Source organism: Panicum virgatum, chromosome 5N (assembly GCF_016808335.1).
Source record: "Panicum virgatum strain AP13 chromosome 5N, P.virgatum_v5, whole genome shotgun sequence".
NCBI classification, from domain to species: domain Eukaryota; kingdom Viridiplantae; phylum Streptophyta; class Magnoliopsida; order Poales; family Poaceae; genus Panicum; species Panicum virgatum.
In genome coordinates this window covers 62,871,368-62,883,741 of record NC_053149.1, presented here as the reverse complement: position 1 = coordinate 62,883,741, position 12,374 = coordinate 62,871,368, and positions in this window count along the sequence as shown.

The window sequence follows — 12,374 nt, the reverse complement described above, 5'->3', positions numbered from 1 at the left end:
TTCTAAGACTAAAGAGACATCTAATTCATCTAGTCCTTCTACAAGTAATGGATGTGCACGGTGCTTTAATATTGATATTCAAACTTGTGCTACTAACCATGTTGAGATGAATGCAATGAAGAAAGAAATCTCTAGACTCACTCACTTGTTGCAAGAAGAGGCTCCATCACATACTCAAGTCCCAAAGAAAATTCCCTTTACAAGGGTAGGTGAATTTGAGAAACACACCAAGGGATTTGGGTCAAGATACATGAGCAAGTTTGGGTTTGAAGTGGGTAAGGGACTTGGTAGGAATGGGCAAGGTACCCCACATGCCATTCCATTTACCAAGAACAAGAACAAGACCGCCTTGGGTGCTCAAGGAGGTCTAGTGAACATGACCACTCCCATTCACAAGACAAATGATGTAATTCAAGAAAGTGGTCATGTCAACTTCATCAAGAGAGGCACAACATGTGATGAGGGTGCTAAGATTGTTGCATCCTCATTCAAAGAAGATAAGTTCAAGGCCTCTAACCCAACTAAGATTAAGGCACAAGAATCATCTCATTTATCCTTTTATGCCGATTATGTATTGACAAGGAACCACCGTGGTAAAGTGGTTGCCAAGTTTGTAGGACACCGTATATGGAACACAAAAGTGAAAAAGCATGTATGGATGCCCAAAGTTCTTGTGACTAACATTAAAGGACCCAAATATTGTTGGGTACCTAAAAGAAAAGAGTAATTTTGTTTTGTAGGGATACTCCTCTGGTGGATCAACTTGGGTGATTGATAGTGGATGCACAAATCATATGACCGGAGAAAGGAGTATGTTTGAAACAATAACCGCATCAAGTGGAGATCATTTCATTACTTTTGCAGGAAATCAAAAGGGAAGAGTGCTTGGTACCGGTAACATTAATCTAAACTCAAAGTTCACTCTCTCAAAAGTTCTTTTAGTTGAGTCACTTGGTTACAATTTGTTGTCCATCTCATAACTTTGTGATTCGGGCTTCAATTGTTTGTTCACTAACGAGGGTGTGACCGTCATTAGAAGAAGCGATGACTCCGTTGCTTTCAAGGGGGTGCTCAAGGGAAAGCTCTATCTTGTAGATTTTTCTCAAGAGAGGGCTCAACTTGATGCTTGCTTGATAGCAAAGTCTAGCTTGGGTTGGTTATGGCATCGCCGACTAGCTCATGTTGGGATGTGAAATCTCAACAAGCTTCTAAAGGGGGATCACATCCTAGGACTAACAAATGTTTCTTTTGAGAAAGATCGTGTATGTAGTGCATGCCAAGCCGGGAAGCAAGTTGGTGTTCCACATCCATCAAAGAGCATCGTCACCACCGTCAAGCCATTTGAACTTCTACATATGGATCTCTTTGGCCCGGTGGCGTACATTAGCATTGGTGGTAACAAATATGGTCTTGTTATTGTTGATGATTATTCTCGTTTCACTTGGGTATTCTTTTTGCATGACAAAAGTGTAGTGCAAGAGACTTTCAAGAAGTTTGCAAAAAGAGCTCAAAATGAATTTGAGACTAAGATCAAGAAAGTGAGAAGTGACAACGGCACCGAATTCAAGAACACTAATGTAGAAGAGTTTCTAGATGATGAGGGCATTGGTCATGAATTTTCGGTTCCATACACTCCTCAACAAAATGGAATTGTTGAGACGAAAAATAGAACTCTCATCGAGGCCGCAAGAACAATGCTTGATGAGTACAAGATCTCGGATCAATTTTGGGCGGAAGCAATCAACACGGCATGTCATGCAATCAACCGCCTATATCTTCACAAGATCTTGAACAAGACGGCATACGAGCTCCTACTTGGTAAAAAGCCTAATGTGTCTTACTTTAGAGTTTTTGGAAGTAAGTGCTTCATTCTTAACAAGAAGCCTAAGAACTCTAAGTTTGCACCTAAAGTTGATGAAGGTTTTCTCCTTGGTTATGCCTCAAATGCTCATGGCTATCGTGTTTTCAACAAAACCTCTGGTTGTGTTGAAATAGCGTGTGACGTGACATTTGATGAATCTAATGGCTCTCAAGGGGAGCAAGTTGATAATGTTGTAGGAATGGAAGAATCATCAAGTCAAGCTATCAAGAAGTTGGCGATTGGTGAAATAAAGCCTCAAGAACAAGTGGACAATGATGATGATGAGTTGATGTTTCAAGGGCCATCTACCTCTACATCCGCTGCAAAATCCGGAAACTCCGGATATGAAGCCGGAGACTCCGGACATCTTGACCGGAGTATCCGGACTCCAGACCGGAGTATCCGGGCTACTCAAGCTGAGGCATCAATCTAACATCAAGATCAGTCTCAAGATGATAGAGAAGCTGAACCAATCCAACATCAAGCCTCCATTCCACATCCAAGAGTTCATCACATAATTCAAAAGGATCATCCCGTGGATAATATCCTTGGAAGTATAAATAAAGGGGTAACCACTCGATCTCGTTTGGCTACTTTTTGTGAACATTACTCGTTTGTTTCTTTCTTGGAGCCTCTTAAGGTGGAAGAAGCTTTGGATGATCCGGATTGGGTGATGGCTATGCAAGAGGAATTGAACAACTTCACTCGAAATGAAGTCTGGTCCTTAGTAGAAAGACCCAAGCAAAATATCATTGGAACCAAATGGGTGTTTCGAAACAAACAAGATGAACATGGCGTGGTGACAAGAAACAAAGCAAGGTTGGTGGCTCAAGGCTACACACAAATCGAAGGTTTGGATTTTGGTGAGACGTATGCACCCGTAGCTAGGCTTGAGTCAATTCGTATTTTGCTTGCCTATGCTACTCACCATGATTTCAAGCTATATCAAATGGACTTGAAGAGTGCTTTTCTTAATGGACCAATCTCCGAATTGGTATATGTTGAGCAACCACCGGGTTTTGAAGATCCAAAATTCCCAAACCATGTCTACTTGCTCCATAAGGCGTTCTATGGGCTCAAGCAAGCCCCTAGAGCATGGTATGAATGCCTTAAGGACTTTCTCTTAAGGAAAGGCTTTGAAATAGGCAAAGCCGATCCTACTCTCTTCACTCGCAAAGTTGATAAAGATATCTTTGTGTGCCAAATATATGTCGATGACATTATATTTGGCTCTACTAACAAAACTTGGTGCGATGATTTTAGTAGGATTATGACAAAGAGATTTGAGATGTCTATGATGGGTGAGTTGACCTTCTTCCTCGGATTTCAAATCAAGCAACTCAAGGATGGCACTTTCATTAGTCAAATCAAGTACACCAATGATATGCTCAAGAAGTTTGACATGGAAAATGCCAAGCCCATCAAAACTCCCATGCCAACCAATGGGCATCTTGATCTCAATGAAGATGGCAAGGCCGTGGATCAAAAGGTATATCGCTCCATGATTGGATCCCTTCTTTACCTTTGTGCATCTAGGCCCGATATTATGCTTAGTGTGTGCATGTGTGCAAGATTTCAAGCTAATCCGAAAGAATGTCATTTGATGGCGGTTAAGAGAATCCTAAGATATTTAGTTTTCACTCCTAACCTTGGTTTATGGTATCCCAAGGGCTCATCTTTCGATTTACTTGGCTATTCCGATTCGGATTATGCCGGTTGCAAAGTGGATCGAAAGAGCACTACGGGGACTTGTCAATTCCTTGGCCGGTCCTTAGTAGCTTGGAGCTCTAAAAAGCAAAACTCGGTTGCCTTGTCCATGGCGGAGGCCGAATATGTCGCCGCCGGTGCATGTTGTGCACAACTTTTGTGGATGAGACAAACGTTGAGTGACTTTGGTTGTCATTTTGATGCAATTCCTCTATTTTGTGATAATGAGAGTGCAATCAAGTTGGCAAACAACCCCGTACAACACTCCCGAACAAAGCACATAGATATTCGTCATCATTTCTTAAGGGATCATGAGGCTAAGGGAGATATTGCTTTACAACATGTAAGCACCGACGGGCAACTTGCCGATATCTTTACTAAGCCTCTAGATGAGTCAAGGTTTTGTGCTTTGAGAAGTGAACTAAACATCTTGGATTCTCGTAACCTAGCTTGAATTACTGCATACACTTGAGTGATCATAGATTAAGAATCTTGAAAAACTTTCAAATTGTGTGACCTTTGTTTTATGAAAAATTTGGTTATTCATTTTGCTCACTTGAGATCATTGTTCTCCTTGATTGATTGTTGGCTGATCTCGAGTTGAGTAATTTCTCTCACACCATTAGATCTACAAAATCTATCTTAACCAAATCCATCTCGATCAAGTTCTTTTGAACTTCTTTCTGTTCAGTCTCAGGGGGAGCCGGAGTCTCCGGCCCAGGGCCCGGAAACTCCGGACTATCCGGATACTCCGACCCTGAGGCCGGATACTCCGGATATCTGAAATTTACTATATATACCGCGGGGAGGGTCGGGGTAAAACGGTTCATTCACTCTTTTTACCACAGCCGCCCCCCTCTTCTCTCTTCTCTCCCACTCACGCCCTAGGGGCGATTTCTACCTTCCGGCCATCACGACCTCGTCAATCTTTGAAGAAAGGCTCTCCTCCCCTCCGGAAACTCCGGGGAGTCATTGGATTTGAAGTTCCCGCACTCTCAACGGTCTCAAAGGTACTTTTGAACTTCGGATCGCCCGATCTCCCAATGTCATAGGTTTCTTTAAAAAATCTTTAGGACATCTCTTCCTAGCATGTGTAGGAACATTTGGCTCAAGTTTCATTCAAATCCCATGGTCAAATTCTTAGATTCTTGAAACTTAGGGTTTCAGGCGCTCTTGTCCGGATACTCCGGATATACACCCGGATACTCCGGATCCTCTGGGCCGGAGTCTCCGGGGATATACCCGGAGTCTCCGGACTTGATCACCACCAGCACATCTTTTTCTTCCCAATTCTATCCAGCTTGGTCTTGATCTTTGTTGTCTACTTAGGCATGGTGAGGCCACGTGCTGGTGAGTCCTTGGAGGACGCAGAGCAACGGAGACAAAAGAGGCGTCATGATCCTCACTCTCAAAGGGAAGATGCTCCTCGAAATCCCCCAAGGAAGTTGCGTCCACGTCATCGTGCCGGGAAGGAACCCGCTGGGAGCAGTTCTAAGGAGCCAAGGAAAGCTCCTTACATTTTGCAAAGCCGAGCCGTGGCTCCTCCATCCGGTCCGACTCCGACAAGCAAGGGTATTGCTCATGATATATGTCCTAAGACTCCTCCTCGCTTGGTAGTTGAGTACCCTCCCGGGCAGCGCACTTATCCTAACATTCCAAGGCTTCATCGACCTGGGATAGTGCCTAGCTTCACAGTAGAGATGGAAAGAAACTATTACAAGCAAGATGTGGCTCTTAGGGAGGCACGCAAAGAGAAAGTTTACAGATATGACAAGAGTGAAGGTCTTGAGCGGCGCTTTTGGTGCAAGCTTCATGAAGACTTCTATTCTTCAGTTGTGATGCGTAAGTCTCGTGCTCCCATTGTTCATTGCAAGTACGTGGATTGGAAATATTATGAGAATATGAAGGATCCATTCTTTAATGAGGCTATGGAAAAGTGCAAGGAGATGGGTCTCTATGATATTATGGGTTTTCGCTATGATTGGAATGAAGAGATCCTTGCTCAATTTCATTCTTCTTTATATTATGATGAAAATGAGATTGCATTTTATTGGACCACCGAAGGAGCAAAATATGGAGTGGATTACATGACCTTCTCTAGGTTACTTGGACTTGGCACTGAGGATGAGAAGAGAGATCCTATTCATGTGGAGGAACAACTCAAGACATATCAAGTACCCACCTTGTTCTACAATCCTATTTGTGCTCAAGAAGGAAAGGCAAACCATCTTTTGCCGGTTTACTATGCAATGAATCAATTCTTTAGAGCAACCATTGATGCAAAGGATGGTGATCCCGTGGCACTTAGATACTATGCAGTGAATCTTCTAGCCCGGACTTTGCCAAGTGGTAGACCATTTTGCATTATGGACTTCATTTGGAATGAGCTAAGAAGGACTATGATTGAGGCCAAGAAGTCCCTTCCTGCTGCACCTTACATCATGTATATGATAGAGAGGGTGACCAAGGTCACATTTCCAAAGACAGTTAAGCATGAGCCTCTTCACTTGCGTGCCCGCTCAGGTGATGCACCACCTCTTCCTCCAGCTCATGCCGGTGCAACAAGGAATCCAAGACATGATCCTGCTCCATCTTCTGTGGGTGCCTCTTCATCGTCTCGTCACCGTCATCATGACTCCTTTGTGAAGAGGGCCCTCCGTAGCTTATTTAGGATGTGTAGGAATATTGCAAATGATGTGCATGAGAACACAAGGTCCATCAATGAGATTCGGGGTCATTTGGGACTTCCTTTGGATCCTCACCGCGAGCTCCCGGACTTTGATGATCCATTTGCTGAGTGGGATGCCGCCGATGAGGCTTCTATTGCCGCTACTCATGCTCCACTCCCATGTGCTCGTCGTCAGCCCCGTTCTCCTCGTCGCCGTACTTCTTCCTCCCGCCATGCTCCTCCAAGTGGCCAAGAGATCTTTGATGAGGATGAGGAGACCGAAGAAGATGAGCCCATAGGCTATCGTGAGCACCCCGATTCCGATGAAGATGAGGATACCTCCGAGGATGCCGCCCAAGATGAAGATGATGAGTAGATGGACTTCATGTTTCTTTTCATTCCCTTTTTGGCACTTGATGACAAAGGGGGAGTGAAAATGCCATTTATGTACTCATTTGGGCATATGTGTCGCCTTTGTATCGAACTTATGTGTTTTCCATTCCGTTTTAAACTCTCTTGATCGTTTGTAAGGACTATGTGGTGTGAGAACCTTTGTAATGTGTGCTACTCTGTGCTTAGCTGTCGAACTTGAGTTATTTCTAAGAAATTTCTGCTAGTGTGTGACATATTTGAGCTGTGGTTTATCTGTTTTCTGTTTTTTCTGTGTTCTAGTTCAGAAAGGCCAGATACTCCGGGCTACAGGTCGGATTCTCCGGATATATTATCCGGAGTCTCCGGACCTATACCCGGAGTCTCCGGGACCAGCTGACATATACACATTTTATTAAGTGGATAACATGTCATATGCATCACACATATTCTTGACACTCACCTGTTCACCCCACTGTAAAACTTATAAGAGCTTTTGTGTTTCTCTCGATAAATATGCCAATTGTTGACATGTCAAGTCAAAATTGAAATTCAAAGTTCATGGCATACATTTAGGGGGAGCTCTTATATGCTAGATGTTTATTGCTTTATGATTATCAAATGAGTTACATGTGGGTTGTCATCAATCACCAAAAAGGGGGAGATTGAAAGTGATCTAGGCCCCTAAGTGGGTTTTGGTGGTTAATGACAAAACACATGTACATTTAATCGTGTAATTGAGCATGTGTGCAGGTGGTGAACATGTATAGGTGAATCAAGTAACGATATACGACCCTCAAAAAGGAAATGAAACAGCGGAGTTCAAGTTTACTCAAGAAATTAGATTTTGAATTTGAAATTTGAGTATAGGAACGCCGTACTATCAAGAGAGACTTGGTTCAAGGGTTTTGATTTTGATCTTGTGCTCAAGAGAACCTATACAAACATTTGTGAGCCACAAAACAACCCAAAAGAGCCATAAACTAAAAGTTTATCCCTGCCTTACCCGGATTCTTCGGGTATAGGGCCGGATACTCCGGACCCCATTGCCCGGAGTGTCCGGGTGCTGTTTCCGGGCTGAAAAATCAGGGTTGCCCGGAGTCTCCGGGCATATACCCGGAGTCTCCGGGTACCCTTTCGCCCAACGGCTATTTTTGGGCTGAAGACTGTAAATACCCCTCCATACCCCTTCAGCCCTCTCTCTTGACACTTTGGACGAACAGAACTCAAACCTAAGCCAAAAAGAGCTCCTTCACTCTCCCTTCTCCATTCTTGAGTGATTCCCTTGAGGGATTTGAGTGAGAAGCAAGCAAGAGCAAGGATTAGTGCTAGTGAGCCTCATTTCCATCTCTTGAGCACTTGGTTTTGGTCAAGCCCGCGGATTCAAGTTTGTTACTCTTGGAGCCTTGTGCTCCTAGACGGCTAGGCGTGCTTGTGATTGCTTAACCAAGATTGTGAGCTGCACAAGAAGTTTGTAATCTTCATTCCTCGCCGAGGAATCCATAGTAAGTAACCTTGGGCTTGAGAGGGGATCTCGCCCTTGGGAGAGGAGCATAGGGGTTCTTGAGCACCGTCTCTCGAATCCTTCCTCAACGGAGACGTAGCACCTTCGGGTGTGAACTTCGGGAAACAAATCCTTGTCTCCTTTGTCTTAGTTTACATGATTTTCGTTGTCATTTGCTTGTGAGACTTCTTTTCTTGGGTTTGAGCTCGATCTACTCACTCACGAGTTTCTAGTGAACTTCGTTTGTTGGATATCAACCTTAAGGAACCCCTGGTACTTATTATCTAGCTCGATCTACTTTTCTTACAGAGATTCTTGCAGTTTCGTTTCAGGTTGTTCAAACCCGGAGACTCCGGATATAGCTCCGGATACTTCGAACCACCAAACTCGGAGTATCCGGGCATATACCCGGAGTATCCGGGCTAGTCTGTGTCTGACCTTTTTGTTAAGTGTTTTAAATTGCAGATTGCCTATTCACCCCCCTCTAGGCATCTTAAGATCCTTTCACATATATTTAATATTGAAGTCATACAAACTGTAATAGCCTAATAAAACCAAGAAGAAACTGCTGGAATGCAGTAATTGAGGCACATATGATGAGTTGTATGCGACTGTAAATGAAGAAATAACAGGGCAATCTAATTTCTTACATGTCATATAGAATCCCTTCCTCCTGGCATCGACGTCCCCGTTCGGTCGCGGCGGCGTCGAGTTCTGCTGGCCTCCCGGCTACCTCACGCCACGGGACCGGCGGCCTCCTGCAGCGGGCGCTTGGCGGCCAGGCGCCGCGGCGGGGCCGACCTCCCTCACGGGGTGGCGGCGGCCGGGAGCAGCGCGGCGGTGGCTGGGTACGGCGCAGCGGCGGCCTCCTCGAGTGAACTCGAACGTGCGTAGCGGCGGCCTCCCACGGCGGGCGCCGCGACGAGGGCAGGCCGACGGCCAGGCCCAGCGGGCAGCCTCCCAGCTGCCTCGCGGTGGTGGCCGAACCGGGAGAGACGAGCGCGGCAACGCGAGCGCGCGAGCGTCTGATTTGGGCGCCGTCCCGCCCTTGGAGGGGGACACAGATTCAATGCCGTCGCTCCTTAAAGGCACGCCTTGCTTTCTCCTATCAAATCCACCATGAATTGAATATCCAATGGCTAAAAAGTTCTGCAGGTAAAATATCTTATCCTTCCATCTTTTTTTCACCGGGAAAGGCTGGGCGTAGCCTGTAACACCTCGGTGTTAAGTTCATGTTTAACTCGCTAATCGCGAGTCTAAACTTGTCATTTGCTTGTTAATGGCTGTTGTTAGAACTCAACCCTAACCGAACTTTTATCATGTTTTTCTCCCTAATCTAAGTCTTAAATCAAGTTTTGCCCAAAACAAAAGTTGTAGATTTTCTCTTCCTCTATAACTTTTATTTTGGCCAAATTTCAAGTTCCAATATAAGTTTTTGAGTTTCGGATCGTCAAATTCGGGTCAAAATCATCTAAATGTGTTCACTGTGCTCCCTTGACCGCTGGGCCCGCTTGTCATCTCCTCGTTCACTCTCGAAGCACCGAGACGCTCCCATGTTAAAGTCGTCCATGGCACCACTCGCTCACGCTCACGACGTGTGTCCTCGCCCTTATCTGCGTGGCCTCTGGCTCACTCGTTCGTTCGCCTCTACGTGCGCGCGTTCTCCCTCCGCCCGATCTAGTGTGCGCCGCCGCCCATGCCGTCGCTGCGCGCCGCCACCAGAACGCGGCGCCGCTCCGTCCCGTTCCTCGCCCGCTCACACGCCATGGGCCGTGCTCGTGCGGTACCAGGCCGTGCTTCCGCGCGGACCGACATCACCCGGCCCTGCCGGCCCTCACCCCGCGTCCCAGCGCCGCGACCGCGCCTGACCGCCACGAGCCAAGCTCGCCACCGCCTCGCCATGGCCGCCGCACCGCCGCCGCGCCCCTGCCTCACGCGGACCCTCGTTCCCGTGAAGCTTCTGAGCCCAGCCACGCCGCCCTTCCTTCCCCGCCGCCGCGCCATTAGCGCCGCCGGCCTTGCTCGCCGTGGAGCTCCACTCTCCGCCCACTCCCTGATCAAGCCGACCTGCCCACAGGCTCCCCCTCGCGCCGGTGATGCTCTCAAGCCCGGCCGCCCCCTCCCCGGCTCACCAGAGCGCCGCCGCCGGCGCAAACCGCCGCCGCCGCCCCTGTCCACCACCGGCAAGCCCCGTCCGGCCCTCCCCGTGAGCCCCGAGACCACCCACAGGTAGCTGTCGACCTCCTCCATCTTTCCCCTAACCTAGCCCTCGCCGCCGGCGAGCCATGCCGCCGGAATTGGCCGGCCAGCGCCGCCCGACCCCCTCCCCTATTTCAATCCGGCCAGGGACCCGATTGCTTGATTGCAAAAGTTCCAGGGACCCAAACATAAAATCTAGTTTTGTTCTTTTGTTGTTTTGGCTGAAAACTTTGTAAATTCCTAGAAAAATGTAGAAAAATGCTAAAATTTCAAACTAAATTTTGCTAGGTTTCTAAAATCAAGATCTTCAGAAGAAAAATACTCATGCATGTGAAATGTCACTTTTGCCCCTGCTAAAAATTTGGTTTGTGTTTAAACTAGTTTAATTAATACCAGTTGTTCTGTTGTTCTAAAAATTATGAAAATTTCGCAGTGGCTTACTCCTTGTATGTGTAATCCACTGTAAAAATTTCATGAGCTGGTGTTGTGCACTTTTGTGTAAATCTATTTATGTTTAGTTTATCTTGCTAGAGTTAAATAAATGTTTTCTATTAGCAATAAATGTTGGAAAAATTAGATGGCATGCTTTGTCAATATCCCGTTAAGCTGGTAATTTTTGTTGCTAGATCATGTATGCAAGTTAGGTTTTTGCTTTTAATTTGCCCCTATCTATGCTTTTTTCTTTTATAACTGTTGTTAGTTAATTATTTTATGCGTGTGTAACATCAACAAAACAAGTTCCTGTCTTAATCCATGCTACCCTAAGCAAGTTAGTAGTTGTTGTTTTGAAGGAAACACTTCAGGCTAAAATAAATTGATTGAACTCTCATGTTGTAGCACCAAACCGTTTTTGCCTGTTGAACTTGTCTGTCGTGTTTACTCGATAAATGATTGCCCAGTCAGGTCCTTCTTGTAATTGCATTGCATCCTGAGCACTAATGCGGCATGTGTTGTTTTCTTTATGTTTATGCACTCGCCTTGTTGCATATCATTTAGGTACGCTAGATGTACAACGTGTGGACGTGGAGCACGTGCTGACGGAACCGAACCACAAGACGGTGTTGGGTGGACGCGTCCTGATGAGTGAAGGACCCACTGGAGCAATCGAAGATCCGACTCAAGGTCGGAAGGGCCCAAGGCCTTGTTAATACTAACACTAGCTTAGTGTTACTACCAGGCAAGCCCCGGAGCATAACCCGTAATTTCAGTATTCAATGTTTATTATATAATTACTGCGCATTTATGTTTCTAGGAGTTGATTGAAACCGTAGATGCATGATCCCTAGGTTTCCTCAGTTACTCTACTAGTGTGCAGGTCGTTAGTACTGCCATGCTTAATTAGGACTCGGTAGAAGTCGAGCGATTCCTGTCACTCGCGAGCTATAGGTTTCTGTTATTTATGGCAACGTGGCTTGAGAATGAATCAATGAGGAAAGAGAAATGGAGACCGGGCGGAGATGATATTGGTTTTGGATATGAAATGGAGGGAAAGTAAGCCTCCGCCTATGTCGATTGAGGACCGTACCGTTGTTGGCAGTGCTGACCGAGTTTGAACAGTACTAACCACATGCCGGAAGTAGGAGGTAGACGAAACCGGTAAGCTAATTACCTGATTTGCAACGATACTTTGAATCGCGACCTGCTATTCTGGGAGTGGGATGATGGCGGGTGTTGGAATGTATGTCGCCTCCGGGTTCTCCGGGAGTTCGCCGTGAGGGACCCTTCACCCGGGTTTTGGCAGGCGTGATTCAGACATATGTGGTCCGGCGTGGCTGCACGTGTCGTGTGAGTTAGGTCCACCTTGCAAGGTTAAATCGGATCGATTCGCCGTCTGTCTCGGTTAAGAGAACCTTGGTCACTTTGTCACATCGTAGTAAAGGATGAAATGAGAATGAGTTGAAGACATTTGAATGGTTTTAATAGAGGTATAATGTGATCAACCATGCTTGCTTTAGATGTCAGGCAAATCTAGTTGGTACTTGATAAACTTAAATTGAGCTAAAATATTGAAAGTAAGGATCCAGTATCAGTAGCCTTTCAGCAAAACAAACTCCAGAGCCAAAAAG